Source organism: Stegostoma tigrinum, chromosome 24, assembly GCF_030684315.1.
Source record: "Stegostoma tigrinum isolate sSteTig4 chromosome 24, sSteTig4.hap1, whole genome shotgun sequence".
In the NCBI taxonomy this organism is placed as follows: domain Eukaryota; kingdom Metazoa; phylum Chordata; class Chondrichthyes; order Orectolobiformes; family Stegostomatidae; genus Stegostoma; species Stegostoma tigrinum.
In genome coordinates, this window is record NC_081377.1 from 15,943,953 (window position 1) to 15,960,596 (window position 16,644).

At 42.7% G+C, this 16,644-nt stretch overlaps 1 long non-coding RNA gene across 1 annotated transcript in view; it reads right to left on the bottom strand.

Moving 5' to 3' along the window:
• Window positions 1-219: 219 nt before the first annotated feature.
• Window positions 220-16,644, bottom strand: part of LOC125464881 (uncharacterized) — a 44,674-nt gene continuing 28,249 nt past the window's right edge. Inside the window, exons 2-3 of the long non-coding RNA XR_007250112.2 lie at window positions 14,959-15,266; window positions 220-2,444 (exon numbers count right to left, since the gene is read on the bottom strand). This is a non-coding gene — a long non-coding RNA (uncharacterized LOC125464881). The remainder of the gene's footprint in view (window positions 2,445-14,958; window positions 15,267-16,644) is intronic.

The following is a 16,644-nucleotide window of genomic DNA, read 5'->3' on the forward strand; positions in this document are numbered from 1 at the left end:
CAGATGGGTTTTTCTGACAACTGCCAATGTATTCATGGCCATCATTTAGACTTTTAATTCTAGATTTTTATTGAGTTCAAATTTTACTATCTACCATGGTAGGTTTCAAACCTGGGTCCCCAGAGCATTACCTGGGACCACCAGGCCAGTGCCTAACATGCTTTGAGATGTTTTGAGAGCAGTAAAGGACCTACAAAATGTAAGTAATTCAACATAATATCGATTTAACCTAATACCTTTATTAAACTGACATCAGTTCTGAAGAAGTGTGACTGCACCCAAAAACATTAACTCTGATTTCACTCCAAAAAAAGCTGCCAGCCCTGCTGAGATTTTCCAGTAATTTCTGTTTTTGTTTCATTTTTCCAGCATCTGCAGTTCCTTAGTTTGTTTCTACAAGTTCAGTTCTTTGATTTCATATGTTTGCTGCTTTTGGGCCGGGTCCTAATGCATTTCATCTTGTTGTAACCTACCTCTTCTGAATAGTCAGGCTGCTGTAAAAAAAGCAAGTGGCTATCTTCTCTTGAATTTTGTAGGGAAATAGAGATAATCTTTTGTGCAGTTTAACTTCACCAGTTGAACCCCATTAGGGTTAAATTACAAATGTCCAACTAAGAAGAGTTAACAGTATCCCTGTTGATGTGTCTAGCAAATAGACACATCAATAGATATGTAGAGAATGTGTTCCCATCTCAATCAGCATTTTCTGATCATTATTACCATAACTATAACAAAAGCACATCAGTTCATGTTTCATTAATCAGATTCACAAGCCTTTGAAATTTCTTCTCATCTTGGTCTTAAATATTCAACTCCTTATGCTGAAACATGTCTCCTTGTTCTGGTTCATTCAGTCAGGCCAACAGTCTCTTGCCAACAATGCCATTAAACTCTCTAAGAATTTAATATATTTTAAACCTGGGAGTGGTGAACTTGGTCTGAAATAACTTGGAGTTTGTGATGGACTTGCATTAACAGAGGTCTAGGTGTCTTCTGCCAAGTGGTTTAATGTGGGACATTGGGGAAAATAAACAGGAAAAGGAAAGAGGATAAACAGAAATGTAACAATTTGAAGCATATTTCTATTGCGTGAGTGGCAATGATCATGCTGGAAAGGTTTACAATATTGCCAACAAAGATGTGATGGAGGGACAATGCAGCAGCAATTGGAATTAAATCAGCACCAGCTGGTGGATTTGTAAATCAAATTCACCACTTACAAGAACTGAATGTTTTATAGGGGAAGCAAAGTGCTTTCCACTGGATTCGTTCCAGTTTAATTTCTCCATTAATCCAGATGGATTTGTTAAAATAATCACTTTAAGAGCTTTTCTGTTGCCTTAGTGGTTTTTATTTACTCAAATGATAAAGCAGGCTGACTCCTGGCTGAGAGGAAATACCTCTGGTTAAGTTCAATGTCCAAACAATGTTCAAACTCCACAATCTGCTGACAGGACCCTTTAAATAATACATAAACTTGACAAACTCAAATTCAGTTAAGAGAGAAATTTCAGAAAAATGGTGCCCTGAAAGCTAAACCCTCAGCATGACATGCTGTACACTCTTTCTCAAAACTCATTCCTTAATATACAAACTAAATGAAGAATCCCCTTCATTGTAACATTGACAATTATGTGTTTTTTACCTAATAAAAGCAAGATTGTTTTCACCTATTTGATAAATATGAACTCAAAAGCTGGAGGAGATCCCCAATCAGTTTAAGAAGATCAAACTATACGTCAAGTTACAAATATCTCTCTATGGATAATTCAACTTAAATGAACTGTGTGCCTTTCAGTAACAATCATTATATGAAGGAAGAGGGACATTAAATACTAATATTGAAATAAATATTTACTACTAGAAACAACTCCAAACCACTTACTTGTAATCCAAGTGTTTAAAAAGCTTTTGATAGATAGCCAACAAACTGCTGACTGTAGTTTTAGCTATATTTGCCTAAGGTGACATCGATCAGAAAGAGTTAATCTTCAAAGGGATTTGAATGTAAAAGTCTGACTGGGAAGCCTTACTTAAAAGGAGTCCAACTGGAGGTCTTTTTTTATGTTGTTAAGTGTCATTCAAACCAACACCTATGATTGGTATCAACACCAGGAGACTGTTGTTTCTTATCTTTGTCTCATAAATATAATATACTATAATTGTTTGGTAACGGTGACCTTTGGGTGTAACAAAAACCCAGTTCTTGCTCATCACCATCATGCACAAATTTTAGCAACTAAGGTAAAGGATAATAAAATTGTGTTTAGCATTTGTTATACTACCGAGAGGTATTAAACAAAAACAAAATTTGCTGGAATAGCTCAACAGGTCTGGCAGCACGGTGTGAAGCTGGATGAACATAGCAGGCCAAGCATCATCAGAGGAGCAGGAAAGTTGACATTTCAGGTCAAGACCCTTCTTCAGAAAAGGTCTGGCAGCATCTGTGAAGAAAAAAATCAGAATTAACATTTCAGGTTTGACGACCGTTCCTTGAAAATTTTATTCCCTCGTGCTACATGTTTGTGACAAGGGTGGACCCATAGTAAAGTATAAGCATGCAGTGAGGAAATTGAACTAAAATGGAGTCCCAGCAATGACACATGAATGTTGCCTGAATATCTCTGAAGATAAAGTGTCTGACTAATTTTCAAATAGTAAGCAGTTAGTCGGAAGCCATCCAGATCCAACAGAAATGTGTCTTTTGCGAATCTGTGTGTACAGAATGAATGAATTGAGAACAATATGTAAAGAATGGGTATATTATTAGATAATGCATGTTGGGAATATGCATTGTAAAATGTGTGCTGAGCATCTATAAAATATTATATAAACACTTGCTAGCTATGTATAAGGTGTATATGAAGACCAGCTTAGAATATGCATAGTACCAGTGGGCATGTTCATTTATAGATATATCATGCACATTATGTGTTTACCTCTGGAGAAAACCAGGTGGCTCTGTGTATGTATCTCACACCATGTAACATGTACAATGGCTTCCTGTGTGTTGATCACATGCATTGATATCTGTGTGTAGAACACGTGTGTAGATTTATGTGTAAAGAAAACAATATTTGTCACTGAAGTTATTGTGTTCTAATGACTGACTTCTGGCACAAAGCATCATCTACTGACAGAACACACCCGATATTACAAAATAGGTTTGGGAATGTCAGTAGACAATACTGATAAGGGAATTACTTACTAAAATTGTTTTATATGGTTTCCAACTTCATGAGTAGCAAACATATGTTCTGCACAATTTTTATACTCTATACAGTCCCGTAACCAAAGAATAAGTTCAAAACTTTGCAGTCTTGCCGTTCCAGTCATGAATAGTGATGGACAAGTAAACAAACAATCAACAGAAGGAGGGGGACCCAAGAACATGATCACCCTCAATGATAGGGGAGACAAGCATGATTCCAAAAGACAAGGCGGAAGCATTTGTAACCATTTACAGTTAGAATTGGCAAGTGGACGATCCATTTTGGCCTGCTCCCACTATAGCCTTCAGTGAATTTTATCTACTGCAGGTGCTCATAAGAAACAGCTCACAGCACTGGAAAGAACAAACAATATGGGCCCTGACAACATCCTGGTTATAGTACTAAAAATTGGTGCACCAGAACTAACTGGATTTCGAGACAAGCTGTCCCAGTACAACCATGACACCAGGATAACTATGACTATATCTTCCTGTTGAAGTGGAAAATTATCCATGTCTATCTTGCTCACCAAAAAGCACAACAAATATAATCTGACCAATTCCTGTCCCATTAGTTTATTTTTAATTGTTTAGCAAAGTGACGAAAGGAATTTTTGACATTTCTATTGAGAAGCACTCATTTGCCAATAATCTACTGATCAATGCTTAGTTTGGCTACTGCCAGACCATTAAGCTCTTGACCTTGTGATAACCTTGAACCAAACTCAGACAAAAGAACTGAATTCCAAAGGTGGAGGAAGAGTGCTTACCCTTACATTCAAGGTAGATTTCACCCTAGCAAAACTTGAAGTCAATGGTAGATGGAAGGGAAAGGTCTCTGCTCATCAGTCATACCAAGTACAAAAGAACTTCATTGTGATTACTCAATGTCAGTTATCTTAGCCTCAGGTCATTGCAACAAGTATTTATCATGAAATGTACTAGACCCATCTTCACCTGCCTTATAAATGACCTTTTCTGCATTATTAGGTTAGAAGTAGATAGCTAATAATTGCAGAGTGTTCAATTTGATTCATGACTCCTAAATTCTGATGTTGTCCATTTCTGTGTGTAGAAAGACCTCACCAACAGTTAAGCTGCGGCTGATAAGTGACACATTACATATGCACCATGCAATAGCTACTTCTAATAAAGGAAAATCTGACCACTCCTGATTCCCCCATGATGAATAACCTGTGGGTTACCTTTGACTGAAAAATTACTTGAAATAACCTTATAAATACTGTGGCTACATGAACGTGCAAGAGGCTGGAAATTCTGTGGTGAATAACTCATTGAACCTTCCATTATAAAAGGTACAAGTCAGGAGTGTGCGAGAATGCTTGTTACTTCACTGGACCAGTGCAGCTCCAACAGTACTTCAGAAACTCTATAGCATCCAGGACATGGCAGCCCTCTTGATCAGCATTGCATCCCACATCCTTAAATATTCACCACAAGGATAACCTGGCTGTCATGTATATCTCATATAAAATATATATCAATTCACCAGGTCTTCTTCCATGGAGTCTCCCAAATATCCAATTTCTACATTTGGTAGGACAAAGAGAGCATGTGCATGGCAACACTGTCACTTGTGAGTTTCCTTCCAAGTCACAAACCACTCCGATTTGTAAACTTAGCAGAACTCCCTTACCATTACTGAGTCGAAGTCCTGTAACTCCATTCCTAACAAAAATATGGATGTGCCTATCCTGCATGGTTTCAAGAATTTCATCACATAAGAAATAAGCTGAATGGCCTATCAAAACACTCATCCATTTAATAAAATCACATTTGATCATAATGTGGTCTAAATCCATGTTGTTACCAGATCTCTTTACCCTGTGACGCCCTTGTTGATCAAGAATCTAACATGCTCCCAAATATAGTCAACAATCCAGCCTCAACTGCACTTCTAATGAAAAGAACTCCAAATTCTAAAAACTCAAAAAATCCTCCCATCTCCAACTTAAATGGATGACTGTTTATTTTTAAACTGTGACATCTACTTCCAGATTCCACCACATGAGAAAGCATCCCTAAGAATCTACCCTGTCAAGCACATCCAGAATCTTATGCTTCAATGAGATCACTCCCCATTCTGCTCAACTTCAATGAGTATAGACCCAAATTGTTCAGGTTTTCCTCGGAAAATAAACCTTCTTCCCAGGAATCAAACTGGTGATTTTGTTTTCCCTGAACTGCTTCTAATGCAAATAATCCCATCCTTAAATAGGGGCAGCAGAACTGATGTGGTAAGTGTGTATGATTGTAACAAAATTTGACTCTTACTGTATTCCATTCCCCCTGAAATGAAGGGCCTTCCTGATCACTCTCTGTACCTAAATACTAAGATTTTGTGAATCACACACAAGGTCCCCTAAATCCTTCTGTACTGCAGTGTTCTGCAGTCTCTCTCCATTTTCCAATCTTCCTATCAAAGTGGAGAACCACATATTTTCCCATATTATTGTCCAGCTGCCAAACATTTGCCCACATATTTACTTTATTTAGGTCCCTTTGTTAACATATTAGTTTCCTCACAGCTCACTTTGTTACCTACATTTTTATCACCAGTAAATGTGCTGACAGCACAATTATAAATGAAGCCATTAAAACGATCATAAAATTGGTAAAGTGATAACACTGGTCCCTGTGCCATGCCACTAGTTAAAATTTACCAACCTGAAGATGAGCCATTTATTCTCAACTTTATATTTCCTGTTAGTTAGCCATTCCACCTCAATGCTGCTATATCATCCCCACACTACAAGCTCTTACCTTGTGCTGTGTTGCAATTCAATGATGCTGATAAGTCTTTGCTGTGGTCTGATCAGAAGTCAAGTTGTGAAGAAGACATAAGGAGTCTTTAAAATGATATAGGTAGGTTAGGTGAGTCAGCAAATTCTAGCAAATGAAGTTTAATGTGGGAAGAATGTGAAATCGTCCATTTTAACAGCGAGTAAAAATGACACATGTTATCTAAATGGTTGAGATTACAGAGGTGTAGAGGAATCAGGTTGGCCAAGCGCACAAACTGTAAATATTTAGTGTGCAGGTGCAGCAAGTAACTAGGAAATATAATGTGAGGTTAAAAGCAGTTTGGCATGATCTTATTGATTGGTAGAACAGGCTCAAAGGGGCACGTGGCTTAGACATAAGAACATAAGAACCAGGAGCAGGAGTAGACCATCTGGCCCTTCAAGCCTGCTCTGCCAATCAATAAGATCATCGCTGATCATTTTGTGGCCTCCGCTCCACTTACCCATCCTCTCACCATAACCCTGAATTCCTTCACTTTGCAAAAAATTATATATCTTAGATTTTAAAAAATGTAATAAGGAAGCCTCAACTGCTTCACTGGGCAGGAAATTCCACAGATTCACAACTCTTTGGATGAAGAAGCTCCTCCTCAATTCACCTAAATCTGCTTCCTTTAATTTTGAGGCTATGCCCTCTTGTTTTAATTACACCATCCAGTGGAAACGTCCTCCCTGCTTCAAACTTATCTATTCTCTTCATAATTTTATATGTTTCTATAAGATCCCATAATCTTCTAAATTCCAATGAATATAATCCCAATCTATTTAGTGTCTCCTCATAAGCCAATCCTCTCAACTCCAGAGTCAACCTAATGAATCTTCTCTGCATCCCCTCCAGCGCCAGTACATCCTTTCTCAAGCCAGGAGACCAAAACTGCACACAGTACTCCAGATATGGCCTCACCAGCACCCTATACAGCTGTAGCATTACCTCCCTGCTTTTAAGCTCAATCCCTCTAGCAATGAAGGATAAAATTCCATTTGCCTTCTTAATTACCTGTTGTACCTGCAAACCAACCTTCTGTGGTTCATAAACAAGGACACCCAGGTTCCTCTGCACAGCAGCATGCTGCAATCTTTTACCATTCAAATTTATACTGTTCGACATACCAAAATGGGTGGCTTCACATTTATCAACTTTGAACCCTATCTGCTATACCTTTGCCACTCACTTAAACTACCGATATCCTTCAGCAAACCCACAGACTCCTCTACACAATTTGCTCTACCACTCATCTTCATGTTATCTACAAACTTTGACACACTAAACGTGGTCTCCAATTCCAAATCATCTCTGTAAATTGTAAATAGTTGTGGTCCCAACACTGATCCCTGCGGCACACCACTAGTCACTAGTCCCCAACTGGAAAAGCACCCATTTATCCCCAAACTTTGCTTCCTGTTAGTTAATCAATCCTCTATCCATGCTAATACATTGCCCTTAATGTTGTGCACCTTCATCTAATTCAGCAGCTTTTTGTGTGGCACCTCTCAAATGCCATTTGGAAATCTAGATACACCACAGCTACATTGTCTACTGCGCTCATAATGTTTTCATAGAATTCCAGTATATTAGTTAAACATGATCTGACTTTCATGAAGCTGTGCTACATCTGCCCAATGGGATAATTTCTACCTAGATGTCTTGCTATTTCTTCCTTAACGATAGATTCAAGCATTTTCCCCACTACAGAAGTTAGGTTAACCAGCCTACAATTCCACAATTTTTGTCTGCCTCCTTTTTTAAACAATGGCATCATATTTATTATTTTCCAATCTACTGGAACTGCCCCAGAGTGTAGGGAATTTTGGAAAATTACCACGAGTGCATTTGTTATTCTCCCAGCATCTATTTTTAAATATCTGGGATGCTTTCCATCAGGACTAGGAGACTAGTCTGCCTTTAGCTCCATTAGCTTTCCCAACACTACCTATTTAGTGATAATGATCATTTCTAGGTCCTCATCTACCTTAGTGTCTTTGTCATTAATTACTGGCATGTTAGTCATGTCTTCCACTGTGAAGGCCAACAGAAAATACCTGTTCAATGCCTCAGGTATTTCCTCATTTCCCATGATTAAATTCCCCTTCTCATCCTGTGAAGGACCAATGTTTACCTAAGCTACTCTTTTTCATTTTATATGTTTGTAGAAACTTTTGCTATCTATCTCTACTTTGAGCTAGTTTACCCTCATAATCTACCTTTTGTAGCTTTTATTGTGGCTTTCTCTTGACCTTTGAAGTTTTCCCAATCTTCAAGTTTCCCACTGGTCTTTGCCACTTCGTATGCCCTGTCTTTCAATTTGATAGCCTCTTTTATTTCCTCTGGCATCCATGGCTGATTAATCCTTTCTCGACAGTCCTTCTTTTTCATTGGTGTATACTTGTGCTGAGCACTTTGAAAAATTGTTTTAAAAGTCCTCCACTGTTCCTCAATTGTCCTACCATAAAGTTTACTTTAGACAACTGCTCCCTCATCCTATTGTCGTCTGCTTTGTTTAAACACAGGACCCAGGTATTGGATTTTATCTTCTCATTTCTCATCTGTATTCTAAATTCAACCATACTGTGATTGTTCCTTCCAAGAGGATCCCTAACTGTGAGATTATTAATTATCCCTGTCTCATTACTCAGGACCAGTTCTAGGGCAGTTTGCTCCCTTATCGGTTCCATAACATACTGTTCAAGAAAGCTACCACAAATACACTAAATGAACTCTTCCTCATGGTTGGCTTGACCAACCTGGTTTAACCAAAAGACATGTAGATTAAAATCCTCTATGATAATTTCCATATCATTTTTACAGGCATTAATTATTTCTTTGTTTATTGCCTGATCTAATTTGATGTTATTATTTTGTGGCCTATAGACTACGACTATCAGTGACATTTTCTTTTTAGGACTTCTAATTTACACCCAAATGGATACAAACCAATTCTCCATAGAACCTAGGTTACCTCTCACTACTGCGCTGATGTCATCCTCATATAACAAAGCTGCATCACACCCTTTAACTTCCTATCTGTCCTCCAAATAGTCTGACACCCCTGGATATTTAATTCCCAGTCATGACCATACTGCAACCATGTATTCGTAATGGCAACCAAATCATTTTCATTCGCAACAATTTATGCTGGTAACTCATTGAACTTGTTACCTGAATGCTCATAGCATTTGAAAAGTGTCTTTATGCTAGTTTTTATACATTCTTTTTGAATTCTAACATCTCCATTAATAATATCTCCTGAGTTTTCCTTCCTTTTAACTTCTTCCATAGTCTTCAATGTCGGTAAACCTCCTGCACTCATTAACCTGCTGTTTCCTTTTCTATTTACCATTTCACTTCCTGTTGTTTTCCCCTTCCCTTCCCTTCCCCCCATTTCACTAGTTTAAAGTCCTAGTGGCCACCCTATTTATCCTTTTCACTAGAACACTGGTTCCAATTCGGTTCAGGTGGAGACTGTCCCAACAGTACAGATCCCTCCTGTTCCAAAACTGATGTCAATGCCCCATGAAATGGAATCCTTCTTTCCCACTTGACTCCTTTAGCCACATGTTTACTTTCCTAATATCCTGAAGCCAATTTGCACGTGGTTTGGGTAGTAATCTGGAGATTATAACTCCTGAGGACCTGTTCCTAATTTTCGTTCCTAGCACTTGATAATCTCCAAACAGGTCCTCCTTCCTAACCTTGTCTATGTTGTTTGTCCCAATATGGACCACAACACTTGGATCCTCACCCTCCCACTCCAATATACTTATAAGCTATTCAGACATGTCCCTCATCCTCGTACTGGGCAGGCAACACACCATGCGGGACTCTCGATCCTGTTGTCAAAGGATGCTATCAATCCCCCTAATTATACAGTCCCCTACAATTACCACTTGCCACTTAGCTTACCCCTCTTGATTGGCCTTCTGTACCACAGTGCAGTGATCAATTGGCTCATCCTCTCTACAGCCCTGTGCTTTATCCTCACAGGGAACAAGTACCTCATACCTGTTGGACAAGTTCAAGAGCTGAGGCTCCTCTGTTCCTGAATACAGGGTCCTCCTACTTGCCTTACTTGCAATCACAGCCTGCAGTTTCTGATCACTGACTGAATTTGAAGCCTTAATCTATCAGGTGTGACTGTCTCCTGAAACATATCCAGGTATTTCTCGCCCTCCCTGGTGCACCACAGTGTTTGAAGCTCAGATTCCACCTCAACAACTCTGGGTCAAAGTTCCTCGAGCAACCAACACTTACGATACGTTCACTGCAGCTTGCAATGGGTTGAGCCAGCTCTCACTTCGTACGCCTATAACACATCACCTGCCCAATCATCTCTACTTCGTTCGTAACTTTATTGATGTATATAAATTTATTAATGAGGCAATTAATTTATTAACACTTCTTTACTGTCTTTTTACAAATTTAGTGCAGATTTCCTAACAGCCATTCAGGTCACAGCTTCCCTGGGTCTAGGCCCAAAACGTCAGCTTTTGTGCTCCTAAGATGCTGCTTGGCCTGCTGTGTTCATCCAGCTTCACACTTTGTTATCTGTGACATCACTCCATTTTGTTTCCACAGCTACAGTGTGCACCGAGCTCCGATAGGTTTATACTCACTCTGTGCTACTGCTACACACTCCGACTGCTCCGCGCGGACTAGGCACTGATCCCCGAGCTCCGATAGGTTTATACTCACTCTGTGCTGCTGCTCCACCCTCTGACTGCTCCCCGCAGACTAGGCACTGATCCCCGAGCTGCGGTAGGTTTATACTCACTCTGTGCTGCTGCTCCACTCTCTGACTGCTCCCCGCAGACTAGGCACTGATCCCCGAGCTCCGATAGGTTTATACTCACTCTGTGCTGCTGCTCCACCCTCCGACTGCTCCCCGCAGACTAGGCACTGATCCCTGAGCTGTGGTAGGTTTATACTCACTCTGTGCTGCTGCTCCACCCTCCGACAGCTCCCCGCAGACTAGGCACTGATCCCTGAGCTGTGGTAGGTTTATAGTCACTCTGTGCTGCTGCTCCACCCTCTGACTGCTCCCCGCAGACTAGGCACTGATCCCGAGCTGCGGTAGGTTTATACTCACTCTGTGCTGCTGCTCCACCCTCTGACTGCTCCCCACAGACTAGGCACTGATCCCCGAGCTGCAGTAGGTTTATACTCACTCTGTGCTGCTGCTCCACCCTCTGACTGCTCCCCACAGACTAGGCACTGATCCCCGAGCTGCAGTAGGTTCATACTCACTCTGTGCTGCTGCTGCACCCTCCAACTGCTCCCCCACGGACTAGGCCATGATTCCTGAGCTCAGTTAGTTTTGTGTTTACCCTGTGCAACTGCTCCACCTTTCCATTGCTTCCCACAAACTAGGTGTCTGACACCGTTTCTCATGAAACCTCATGTAAACTTTGACTGTTTCACAAAATATTCCAATTTCTAATCTTCAACGATCTAGACTTGGAAATATCCCAATAAAATTTCAGATCCACTCTGAAGGCCTTTCTGCTTCCTTTATCCGTCAGTAGCTGGCTGACAACAGGACACAAATTTAGAATGGCTCCGAGATTGCACACCGCCCACCCCGAGACTGTGTTTCTCTGGATTCACCAGATTATGCCCCAGCTGCACAGGGCAGGCAAAAATGAAGAAGGTTTAGCAAATTGGCACTCTCCTCAGGTTTCTCCGATCTCCTATTTCTCTCAGCTGCTGCTAACTGATACAGCTTGTCATTTTCCATTTACTTCCCTCCATCACCCTGACTCTTAGCTGCATTGAATTACTATCTTTTCCCTGAGCTAGCTTTCCTGTCAGTTTCATGAACTGATGAATGCCCTAGGGCTTCCAAGCACCAACTACCCATTATTATGGATAATAAAATGTGAGGCTGGATGAACACAGCAGGCCAAGCAGCATCTCAGGAGCACAAAAGCTGACGTTTCGGGCCTAGACCCTTCATCAGAGAGGGGGATGGGGGGAGGGAACTGGAATAAATAGGGAGAGAGGGGGAGGCGGACCGAAGATGGAGAGTAAAGAAGATAGGTGGAGAGGGTGTAGGTGGGGAGGTAGGGAGGGGATAGGTCAGTCCAGGGAAGACGGACAGGTCAAGGAGGTGGGATAAGGTTAGTAGGTAGCTGGGGCTGCGGCTTGGCGTGGGAGGAAGGGATGGGTGAGAGGAAGAACCGGTTAGGGAGGCAGAGACAGGTTGGACTGGTTTTGGGATGCAGTGGGTGGGGGGGAAGAGCTGGGCTGGTTGTGTGGTGCAGTGGGGGGAGGGGATGAACTGGGCTGGTTTAGGGATGCAGTGGGGGAAGGGGAGATTTTGAAACTGGTGAAGTCCACATTGATACCATATGGCTGCAGGGTTCCCAGGCGGAATATGAGTTGCTGTTCCTGCAACCTTTGGGTGGCATCATTGTGGCAGTGCAGGAGGCCCATGATGGACATGTCATCGTCCCTTGGGGATGATCTGGTTCCGTAGGCAGGTGCTGAGAAAGGTGATGTGGCTGTGGTACCTGGTTTGCTTCAGGACATGGTCGAGCAGTTTCAAGGCCGAAGAGATTACAAGAGAGTTGCAATGGGAGAGAGATTCCCTGAGGTTGGTCCGGAGGGAGGAGGGTAACTTCTTCAGGTTAGGCATCCCTGGAAGAGGCTTCTCAGTGAGGTTAAAATAGTATCAGAGATAATGGGAACTGCAGATGCTGGAGATTCCAAGATAATAAAATGTGAGGCTGGATGAACACAGCAGGCCAAGCAGCATCTCAGGAGCACAAAAGCTGACGTTTCGGGCCTAGACCCTTCATCAGAGAGGGGGATGGGGGGAGGGAACTGGAATAAATAGGGAGAGAGGGGGAGGCGGACCGAAGATGGAGAGTAAAGAAGATAGGTGGAGAGGGTGTAGGTGGGGAGGTAGGGAGGGGATAGGTCAGTCCAGGGAAGACGGACAGGTCAAGGAGGTGGGATGAGGTTAGTAGGTAGCTGGGGGTGCGGCTTGGGGTGGGAGGAAGGGATGGGTGAGAGGAAGAACCGGTTAGGGAGGCAGAGACAGGTTGGACTGGTTTTGGGATGCAGTGGGTGGGGGGGAAGAGCTGGGCTGGTTGTGTGGTGCAGTGGGGGGAGGGGATGAACTGGGCTGGTTTAGGGATGCAGTGGGGGAAGGGGAGATTTTGAAACTGGTGAAGTCCACATTGATACCATATGGCTGCTGTCCCATCTTAGGAGGGCAAAAGCTGACATTTCGGGCCTAGACCCTTCATCAGAAAAGGGGGAGGGGGAGGGGGAGTGGGTTCTCTTTCCTACCTACTAACCTCATCCCACCCCCTTGATCTGTCCATCCTCACTGGACTGACCTATCCCCTTCCTACCTCCCCCGCTACACTCACCTCCACTGGTTCCATCCTCGCCTCTTTAACTTGTCTGTCTCCTCTCTACCTATCTTCTCATCTATCATCTTCAATCCACCTCCCCCCTCTCCCTATTTATTTCAGAACCCTTTCCCCCTCCACCTTTTATGATGAAGGGCCTAGGCCCGAAACCTCAGCCTTTGTGCTCCTAAGATGCTGCTTGGCCTGCTGTGTTCATCCAGCTCCACACTCTTATCTCTTGCTCCATGAAGTCTTCTCTTCACCCACTCTTGAACTATTTTTTACAGCCTTGTAAAATGCTGACAGAGTCCTGCCCTAGTTACAAGACTGAATCAAATGCAACGAATATTGGAACACTCTCCCTGAATGTTGCAATTGTCCAGCTAATGTCCTCACCAGAGCTGCTAACTTAGATACATATAATAGCACACAGGGATGTGGAGAAGTGGGTTTTATCACAGCAATAGCCGTTTATGTGGCACATATATTGAATAACAAGTCAATACCTCCTTAAGACAAACAACTAGGGATGGATAACAAATGCTTACTTTGCCAGAGTTGCCCATCCCATGATCAAGTTTTAAGGAGTTATAATCTATCTATAAAGAACATGTTTAATCATAGCGGGGTTCTAATTAATGAATCTTGATGACAAACGTTCATCTGGCTTCCTGCCTACCTAATATATGCCTGAAACACAGGCTCTGCAATGTGTGATAATGGGAACTGCAGATGCTGGAGAATCCAAGGTAACAAAGTGTGAAGCTGGATGAACACAGCAGGCCAAGCAGCATCTCAGGAGCAATGTGTGGAATCTTCTCAGCCCATGAATTGGGAAAATATGACAAGTTAAAAAGAAGATGTAAAACTTTGACTTTGAGAAAATCAATTGCATAATAAAAATGAAAATAGCTGCCATCACGCGCCAGAATCGGCAGAGTCGATGTTTCATTCTCTGAGGGTGAGGGGTTCACTTTTGGGCAAATATGAGGTATAAAAGGACAATAACATTAAACAGACACCAGTAAGTGCGAGAGAACGGAATCTGTTATCACAAAATGCTGGATGTGGACCTCAAATAGAGTAACCTGATGTGTCAACTAAAAATGCTGGCTCCAAGCACTTTTGACTACTTCACTTATCCTCACTATTCCGCTCACCATCCTACTCACACTGTGGGTCCCAAGCAATGCCTTGCAGCCAGAAAGGTGGACTCTTGTTGCCAAAGTAGCACTACCTTCCACAACAATTAGAAAGAGGTTGGTCAGGTGGATTTCGTTAAATATGAGATTCCTGATTGGGGCTGTTAACCTGCACCAATCATGGAGTCATGGCTGACAGATATAAACAGGAGTGTCAGACAGTCTCCTCACTTTAGGGGCTGGCACTGTGCTAGCTGGTCAAAGCTAATGTACTGTGCTCATGTAAGTAAAAGGAGATGAGACACTGGACTCTGTACAATTATTTCACCTTCCAAGGTGTCATACTCATAGAAGGTGCAGGAGTTGCTCACTTCACACCTTAGACCATAAAACAGTCACACCATCATCCAATATACAATTCTACCTTTCCTCAATGGGTCCTCTCCTGCCTGGGCTGAGAAGGTGCCTGATCTCCAGTTGTCCTCTGAGTGCCAGTGGCCTGGGGTATTTCTTCCTCAGCCAGTTTGGAGTTGTGGCAGTGATCTGTTCACTAGAATCTGCTCTCAATTCCAATCCAGCTGGCACACCCTTAGGGTGTCAAGATCTGAATCGGTTGGCAGTGCAGCTTGGCCACTGAAGGATCTGTAGCTTCTTCCTCGGAGGTGGGGCAGGAAATCATGTATTTTGGGGTTGCTCTCTTTCGGGCAGAGATTGTGCAGATGTCAATGGTCCCTGTGAAAGACCAAAAAGAGAATGAGTTTCTAAATAGGGACCATGTTAACAGTAGCTTCACTGTGACAGTAATGGCACAGCAGCTCATCACTTAACAATGACTTTTGCTTGGTTACCAGAGTGTGGACATTTTGACATTGGTACACAAGTGGTCTCTATCCTCTCCTGCTAAAGCAAGAATCCTCGCCTTGTAGGGATTGAGAAGTCAGGTAATGAGAAGTCCACCAACCTTCTTGGCTCTCTCTGCCCCAACGAGGGTCATTTTCTCCTGGAATGAGACAAAGCAAGGGATTGAGTGAGATGAAAGTGGCAGCCACAGCTGTTAGTGCTGGCCCATGTGGGGGAAAGGTGGTTTGGTGTATCCAGTGAGTGAGTAGGTATGCAGAGGGTACTTTGGGAGGGTAGTCTGGGGGCATTGAGGTGGGTGAGGACAAGACAAGGGAGATGTTGCACATAATAGTGACCGTGGTAGACAATGAGCCTTGGTGGAAGGTGGATGAGTTGAACAGTTACAGTGAGCATGAGGTGGCAGAGAGAAGATGGTGGCACTTCCCCATGATGCACAAAATGTCATAAACCTTCTGGTGGCATTGTTGAGCGTTTCTCTGGACTGTGGATGCCACACCAACCCTGGTGGCAACTTTGGATCAGGTTAGCAGGGGCTGGTGGTGGTGTGGTAGCCTCTGACAGTCCTAATGAAAGAGAATGGACCCGTGCACACATCACCATATCCACCAGGACCCTCAGCCCCCTGTTGGCAAAGTGGGTGCCAAGTGCCATTCTGAACCACCCCGAGGGCAGTTCTTCAATTACGGGAACCATGAAGCACAGCTCCATACTGATAAAGCTTGACTTGGTGCACAACTGCACAGTAAAATGATGCTGCCACCATGAATCCAAGGAGGTTCCAGAGAGGAGCTCTCTGATGAAGGGTCTAGGCCCGAAACATCAGCTTTTGTGCTCCTGAGATGCTGCTTGGCCTGCTGTGTTCATCCAGCCTCACATTTTATTCTCTTAGGTTCCAGTAGTTGCAGCTACTTATAAAGTCACACAACACTGGCCCTTTGGTCCAACCGGTCCACACTGAAACTGGGCCCAGCTGGCACCTTCCCCAACTGGTCGGGGGCCGAAGGGGACTGTGCGGGGAGACGACCGCCAGTGTTATTATTTTGTTATTGTTTTTTACTTTTAGTTGGTGTACTTACCCCCAGGGTAACCCAGAGCGGCTAGCATGACCGGGTAGGTGTGTAATTTGTTTATTTTTTGTATATTTTATGAATAAAGTATATTTTTTTAAATAAGAAACAAAAAAAAAGTCCATGCCGAACGTAATCCCAAACTAAGCTAGTCCCACTTGCCTGCTTCTGGCCCATATTCC